Raw genomic sequence first — 8523 nt, forward strand, 5'->3', positions numbered from 1 at the left:
ATTTTTTGATACACGTTTATATTTTCTAAATATAGTTTTTAAGTATTAACTGTATTCATAATATTTTCTTTTCTAAGCTTAACGGTATGTTTGGCATGAAGTAATGAAATATATGAGGGAATAGAATGGACATGGTAATGAAATGAACAAAGAGCAGAACTTTTTCGCGTAACATACGGCGAGACCAAAATCCGAGTAAGCTCAGGATTCGAACCAACAACCTTGCACAAGGTTTGCCTCAAATCCTCAATTATCATAATCCATAAAAAAACACAAGTATGAATTAAAGTTGAGTATCTCCACTGAATCACTGAAGCCCCCACTAAACCACAAATGACGAATTACCATTATGCTATTAATAAATAAGCAATTTGGGACAGTAGTTTTGGTAAAACTTACCATTCATGTAATATAATAACAACCACCTATTCAAATTTTTTGCAATTATTACTCAATAAGATATATATTTTTATGCATTAGGTATTGACTTGGCTAGATTGTCTAAAAATTGCTTAAAAGTTAAAACACCCTGGATGTTAACTTTTGTCAATTATTATTGTATTCTTTTATAGACCCAACAAAAATTAATTGTGAAGCGTGGGTACTTGAGGTAATTTAATTTGTCAGTGATACTTAGTTGGAAATCATCGAGGTGAATAGATTGTTCGATTTTCAACGGATTAGCAATTGATATTATTAAGGGATAACGTAGTGCATGATTGCCGACAACTGTATCAACTATTGCAATGACAATATTGTTGGTTTAGCGACAGGCTTGACGGCTTAGTGATGGATATTAGTTGTTATACCTAGGACGGATATTTCCGTTCATATTATTCTATTTTAATTAAAAAATTGTCTTATGCATATATTATAAATGAAAAAATTAAATTTTAGTTAGAGAAAAAGGTAAAGTCAATTATGTTATTGTAAAAGTATACCATAGAGAAAAATCTAGTTAAAAGGGTTGTGGGATGGTGTGAGTCTTCACTGTTGTTGGCTCAACACTTCGCCACACCTCTATTAGTTTATTTCGGTTAAAATAAATTTTAGGCTTAGTATATAATTAAGATATTGTTGTTATACAAATAATGCTCCAAGAAAGTAACAAATATGAAGGCATTGCCAATAATGCTGATTCAGTGTAATTAAAGACAATCACTCCCATGCATGCTTGTATATATAATATAAGCAATAAGGCAAATCCCAAACTCAATCCTCCGCCATGGAAGCTCTAACAACTGTTGGCCTACCTTCACTTATCAAATCCCAGTTGCCCAAACCCATTTTAAGTCTTCCATTTTCTCCGAAATTAACGAAACCGCCCTTACTCAACCTAACCCAATTTCCAGAATCCAAATCCACTAAGTTTACTGCCATTTCTCCATCTGCCGAGGAAAAAATGTCAAGCCATGATCAAGATGACAAGTTTGACTGGTTTTCTCACTGGTATGCACTCATGCCTGTGTGTGATTTGGACAAGAGGGCTCCCCGTGGAATTAAGGCGCTGGGTCTAGATGTTGTGGTGTGGTGGGATAAGAATGAGAATGCATGGAGAGTGTTCGATGATCGTTGTCCACACCGTTTGGCTCCACTTTCTGAAGGAAGAATCGATCAATGGGGTCGGCTGCAGTGTGTGTACCAGGCTGGTGCTTTGGTGGCTCCGGTGACTGCAAATTGATTCCCCAAGCTCCCTTTATGGTCCTTCGGTAACCTAGATTAGATCGATCATTTGTGATATTCTTTCCAATAAGTTTATAATTGTACTAACTGCAAATTATATATAGGTTCATTCTTCCCCAAAGGCATGTGTTGCCGTTTATCCAAGCACCGTGCAAAACGGGATTGTTTGGTTTTGGCCCAACACTGATCCACAATACAAAGATATCCTGTCCAACAAGAAACCACCATACGTCCCTGAACTTGACGATCCTTCTTTTTTTAATCAAATGTTCACCAGAGATATACCATATGGGTATGAACATAGATAGCACCATCTACAAAATCATTTTAAAAATTCATGGGTTTTGATAATTATTATTATTATTATAGATATGAAGTTCTGGTTGAAAATCTCTTGGACCCTTCTCATGTTCCATATTCACACCTTGGGATAATGAGTGTCGCACCACAGCCCAGATAAGTGTTCTGCAATTAAATATATCTCATTTTCTCCTGTCTTTATGCATAATATTCACCCGTCTAACACACGTTTCCTGCACTGTTAAGCTTGATCGAGAAGGGGGCACACCTATTGATATAAACATACATAAAATAGATAAAAATGGTTTTAGTGCAACCGAGCAACAAGGTCGTAAATGGATCTTTGTTTCTCCTTGTCTGGTACAAGGGAGTCTTACAATCAAGGAAAGTATAAATGACACACAGGTATGCACATAACTTTTGTATGTAACAGCAGTCTTACATGGGTGGTGTTTCATGTTAGCCCAAAAATTATGTTAGACATATGAACCTAACATGACACGTGATTCAGCAGGACTGGCACGAGCATGACCTATTTAGCGTTTAGGATCATATCGCATACTTGTGTAAAAATATAATGTCAAAATTGGTACTTCATTATTTCAATTTGTTTGATTCAGGGAAACGTAACACAAAAGCCACCTCAAAAGCAGCTCTTTATCTTTTTTTGTACTCCGGTGAGCCCGGGCAATAGCAGATTGATAAATATTAGCCCTAGAAACTTTAGTCTTTGGATAGATCCATTTGTTTCAAGATGGATGCACCATATTGTACAGAATTTGGTCATTGATTCGGATTTGTATCTTATTCGAGTTCAGGTAATACAATCCCAACCGTTATTGTGATTCGAATTGTGATCTTCAAATTTCTAAATACTATGCAACTTTTAGGAGGAGAAATTGATGGAAGCAGGTCCTTCAAATTGGCACAAAACCTGTTTTGTGCCAGCCAAAGCAGATACTATGGTGGCGTTATTCCGAACGTGGCTAAATAAATATGTAGGCGGTCAAATTGATTGGGGAACCAATGGATCTCTTCCACCACTGCCTCCTAGAGAGAAACTCATGGACAGGTTGTTTAAATGAATACGAACCGCATTAAGGCTTATTTGCGTATTAATGCTTTGTTTGTTTAGGTACTGGAGTCATGTGGTGAACTGCAGCACATGCAGCGGTGCGTATAAAAGTCTTAATGCACTTCAGAAATCTCTTCAGGTATTTTCAGTTGCTTCAGTGGCTATTATGGCTGCAACCAAACAAGGGATGCTATCAGTTGCGGCAAGAAATATGCTCGCAGTTGCTGCAATTATGTGTCTTGTTGGATCAAAACAGTTGTCAAGTTTCATTTACAAAAACTTTCATTTTCATGACTATAATCACGCCTTTAAATAAGTTTTTTTCATGCATTATTGTCTCCAATGAAGTTTGTGATTTGCTATTATCTCCTATTTTATGTTGTTTTGTACTTAGTTTATGTACGTACGCGTTGTTTGTATTCAAATCAATAAAATGTTGAGTTCTTTCAGTCACTTTATTGCCCATTTGAAGATCACAACACTTAGGCTTGTAAACAACCATGAACACTAACACTTATCAAACAAATATTTGTGTTCATGTTCGTTTGGTTAAAAAATTTGTTTATGTTTGTTTGTTTAAATTCTAAACGGACAGTTCAAAAATATAAACGAACCTAGCTAAACAAAGATATCTGACGGTTTATCACGTCGTTAATTCACAATTATGCGACGGGCAATGAAGTTTATGATCCTCTTATTTGACCGTGAACAGGTACCTATACCATTATACTGTTAATATAAAAGCAATTTGAAAAAATATTTTTGGTAAAGCTTAAGGTTATCCATCAATTCATGTATTAGACGCCCTGCTTGCGGTGCGCGCATATAATGTATATATGTGTGAACCCACGGGTGGGCAAAAGTGAAATTGCACTAATTTTGACGTTATTTTACTAATCTCGTGAAAATAACGTTAAAAGTGGCGGAAGGTTAATCAGGCATCATGTGGTGGCGTTGATAGCCGAAAGACAAGTGTACATGCACCGATCAGCCGGTGTCCCGATGATTGAGTGTTATGTGCCTTATGTCCAAGGCTTGATGCAAAACTACTATCGAGCCGGGGGTCTCACCGGAAGCAGCCTCTCTATCCCTATGGGGTAGAGGTAAGGTTGTCTACATCTTACCCTCCTCAGACCCTACCATAGCTTTGCTATTGGCGGGATATACTGAGTACGATGATGATGATGATGATCAATTCATGTATTATAATACTATAATGACATAGGGTAAAATTAAAATACAAAGAAAAACAAAAATAAAAAGGGTGAGAAGGATTCTATACATTGATCTTATATTTGAATGATGTAGATTAATTTAAGAAAATAAATTGATGAAAATGGCATAAAGGTAATAACCCACTTTTGTTGACTTTCACTTTCTACATGCAAGACACATGTCAATTTCCCCACCATTTTAAAACGTCTATAACTTTTCATGCAACATTATTTTTTTTAAAAAATTTCACCATAATAACAAACGTTTTTTATCTATAATATTAGTATCATATTGTTATGTAAAAATACAAAAAAATAGTGTCCCTGCTAATAATTTTACATCACTCTAGATTGGGCTGACACAAAAGTATGGGGGGCGAAACTTATATAGGGACCCGGGTCCCTGTCACCGTTGGTTTTGGTTAGTAGTGTAAATACACGTGTATTTGTCCGGAAACTTTTAAAGGAATAAAACCGAAATAACTTAAACAAACTTTACTATAATCTATCTATGATATATATAAACGAAACCCTAAAATCCTACGTGTCGGGATGTGGTCCCTTCCCCCTTTTATGGAAGTCACCAAATTGCTTGATTTTTAAATGGAGACATCTCATTGATTTAACCCAATTTCATGGGTATGGGTCTTACCAAAACCAGATAGCTCTTAAACGAGTTATAACATTTTATTAAATTAAAAATTAATCTTACCAATTATCTGATATGAAAATCCTATAAAATAGGGATATACTAAAATTTAATATCCAATTTAAAAAGAAAAAAATATTATTTATAATTAATAAACAATTTTATAGTAAAAAACATAAGCGGGTCATGGGTCACCAAATCTAAATAGCTTTTAAACGGGTTATAACATATCATTTATTTATGAAACCCTTTTATCATCAAACTCTAAGTATATTATTAACTTTTTTACAATAAAGAAAATTAAAATCCAAAAAATAAATATTAAAAAACGAAAAAAATGTAAAACAACCATTCTTTCAAGCCATCAGATTGCTTTATGTGTAAATGAAGTTTTCTTACGCATTTGACCCGAATTCACGGGTAAAGGTCTCACCAAACCCAGATAGCTCTTAAAGGGGTTATAACATCTCATTATATTAAAAACTAATCTCATAAAATATTTGATATGAAAATCCTATAAATAGGGATATACTAAAAATTAATATCCTATTTTATTTAAAAAAAGATATTATTTATAATTAATAAATAATTTTATAATAAAGAAAATAAATAGATAATGGGTATCACCAAACCTAGATAGTTTTTCAACCGGATTATAACATATCATTTATTTATGAAACCATTTAATCATAAAATCTCAAGTATATTAATTATTAGTTTTCTTAAAATAAATAAAATTAAAATCTAAATATACATATATAAATATTAAAAATGAATAATATAAAACAACCCGTTGTAATAAAAAGATAAAATCTAGTGTTATAATAATGTGATTCATTCTCGAATTTATTCGAGGCTTACAATACAATATATATTAATCAGTATTAAAAGTAACATACCAATACCAAGTACAAAACTATCCACTAACACTAATTATATTAAGTACGCACTAACTCTTTAGCAACTCATAATGTGTGGGCGTGTGGCACTTAAATAACTATGGCCTACAAAAGCACACTAATAAAATTGTATAAAATCCATAAAGTTACTAGTATATTGTTATTAAGTTATTATATCATCATCATCATAGTACTCGGTATATCCCACTGTGTTAGTGTCTCAAAATCCACAGTTCATGAAAATGTCAATTCTCATCCAAACACGTACTCTCTCTCTCTCATATTGTATAATACTCAAGTACTCTCATCTCTCATTCCTTCAATCATCGTCTCTGTTTCTCTCATCTCTCTACTTTATCACCGGCCATGTCTGCTTCTCTCTGAATTGGGTGGGAACCGACCACCGTCTGTTGCAGGATTTCGATATCAAATCCTTGTGGTATGAACCCTAAATCGCCTGTGTATTTTCCGTTGGTGGCGGCGGGGTGATGGCGGTGTTGTGGTTTAGCGGAGTTATCTATGGCGTGTCTGAAAATCTGAGGTAAGAAACGGCAATTGCCTTTGGTAAATGCTTTCTTCCATTTCTTAATTCCATTATTGTTCTGCACTTATTGTTAGGGTTTCTGCAATTCGGATGCCTCGGGTAATTTCTTTCTACAGTTCTTTAGTTTGGTAATTGTTCTAGGTTTTCTTAAAAAATGTGTTGTATGTTTGTTACCTGGTCAAAAATGTTGCTTGCAAATATTATAGTATACACAACCATTATAAGTGGACAGATCATCTTAAACTTTTGTCCTAAAAGTGGGTCTGCATCGTCAATTTCCCCCATTCTAATAGAAGAAGAATAAGATTTTAGAAATAATATAACAATGGAGGCGCTAACTTGGTTCATTTTGTATACCTTTTTAATTAATGTACTTTACTCAATATGTCTTCTAGGAGTTCTAGGTTCTACAACTTTGGTTACCTTGGTATATGTTTTTGTTTTCAACATATATTTTTTAAACGTGTTCAACTAATACTTCGGTTAAAGTATCTTCTTTAGCTTTGTAGTTGCTTTGTTATTCTAAGGTATTTCATTTGGTACGTTAACTAACCAAAGGTTGTTTGGTTTGCTTATAAATTAGGACATTAGTTTGGGTAATATATAGAACAGGTATTTCAATTAATTGAATCCTTCTAATAAATTGTCTGAATAATTGTTGGCTAAAATGTGTAATGCCTGATTTCATTAGGTCTTAGAGAAACTGAGCTCAAGAAAAGGACAAAGAGGTGACCCACATGTAACCCGTGGTCTATCGTTGCCGGGTTCCAATTCCGAACCCTTGGTGGCGATGGATTTGTGGCAGCAATGGCCTTTTATGGTTGCTGATTGTGGTATACCTGTTTGGTTCTGAGCCTGTGATGATGATCGTCTATCGTTGCCGGGTTCTAACTTAGAACTCTTGGTGGCGGTGGAATCGTAGTCGTAGTTCACCATTGTGGTTGCCGAGTGTGGTCTGTCGTTGACTGGGCCACGATTGTCCATTGGTCTTTTCTTGGGAGCTTTATACCCGAGTTTGGGCCCGTTTGATTGCTAAAGGCGATGATGACTATGTATCTGAGCCTACAATGATGAATATCTATCGCTGTCGGGTTCCAACTCAAAACACTTGGTGGCTAGGTGTTGGTCGGTGTTTTGTCATCGGCTTTACACCCGACTTTAGGTTCGTCTGCTGCTAAGGGCGATGATGAATATGTATTTGACCCTATAACGATGGAAGTCTATTGTTGGTAGGTTCAAATTCGGAAATGGTGGCTGTTTTTGATACATACATACATACATATATGTATAACATGTTTTCTTCGGTTGTCATCCTTTCTTCTATTTACCTTTTAGTCTTTGTCAGCATGCACTGTTGGGTCTCTTTTAACTTTTTGTAATCTATTGTTAGAAAAACAAGTTTCTTTTAGTTCCCAAAATATATCAAAGTGGATTCAACTGTCGCACAAGAATGTTTGTAACACAATTTCTATACATTTTGTCAATGGTATTTGTTTAAACAGTAATTGATTAGCAGGCTATGTACTCCATAGTCACAAGAAATGATTGTGGAGCCTATGATTATAGTTGTCGTCTTCCAACCTGGAAACAAGTCACGCAACCTGGAAACAAATCGTGTTGCCTTTATCGATTGCCGGCTACCGTTGACTACTCAAATCGACCGCCCCGGCAATGCAGGGCCAAAATACTTGTTATATTCAAAATCAAATTTCTTTTTTTATTAAAGAAAGCTTTTTCTTTTTCTTTTGTTAAGATAATCTATAAAGTATTTGGCTAACAATATATAAATCATAAATGGGTATAACAGTAAACAGAAATGATGATCGGACATGATCAAACAATTTAATATATGACAAGAACAAATTACTATTATACGTTTCCTGTATGTGTTTTGAAATTTTCGGAGATTCTTAAATTATTAGTAACATTGTCAACTCAAAATTTTCCTACGACAAACTACACAAGCGTTCTAAATATTTATAACCCTGTGTTTTACAAAGTCATTATAAAGATTTCTACAACTTCGGAGGACGGGGCATCAATATGAGTAGGGTGCATGACTTCCAAACCATATGGCAACAACGTCACCATCTGTAGGATACATGGCTTTATTTCATGGCAAATGTTTGTCATATAAAATTGATTTATTTTTGGCATTT

The 8523-nt window shown here is 34.6% G+C and overlaps 1 pseudogene across 1 annotated transcript; it reads left to right on the forward strand.

The window, feature by feature from the left end:
* Window positions 1-1201: 1201 nt before the first annotated feature.
* Window positions 1202-3374, forward strand: LOC143560575 (protochlorophyllide-dependent translocon component 52, chloroplastic-like; annotated as a pseudogene). Its single transcript, XR_013140144.1, has 7 exons — window positions 1202-1701; window positions 1788-1975; window positions 2053-2139; window positions 2223-2388; window positions 2604-2801; window positions 2874-3055; window positions 3119-3374. The product of XR_013140144.1 is annotated as a protochlorophyllide-dependent translocon component 52, chloroplastic-like (transcript).
* Window positions 3375-8523: the final 5149 nt, after the last annotated feature.

This window comes from Bidens hawaiensis, unplaced genomic scaffold (genome assembly GCF_021521415.1).
Source record: "Bidens hawaiensis isolate Kalapana, Puna unplaced genomic scaffold, B.hawaiensis_p1.1 tig00020412_1, whole genome shotgun sequence".
Lineage (NCBI taxonomy): Eukaryota > Viridiplantae > Streptophyta > Magnoliopsida > Asterales > Asteraceae > Bidens > Bidens hawaiensis.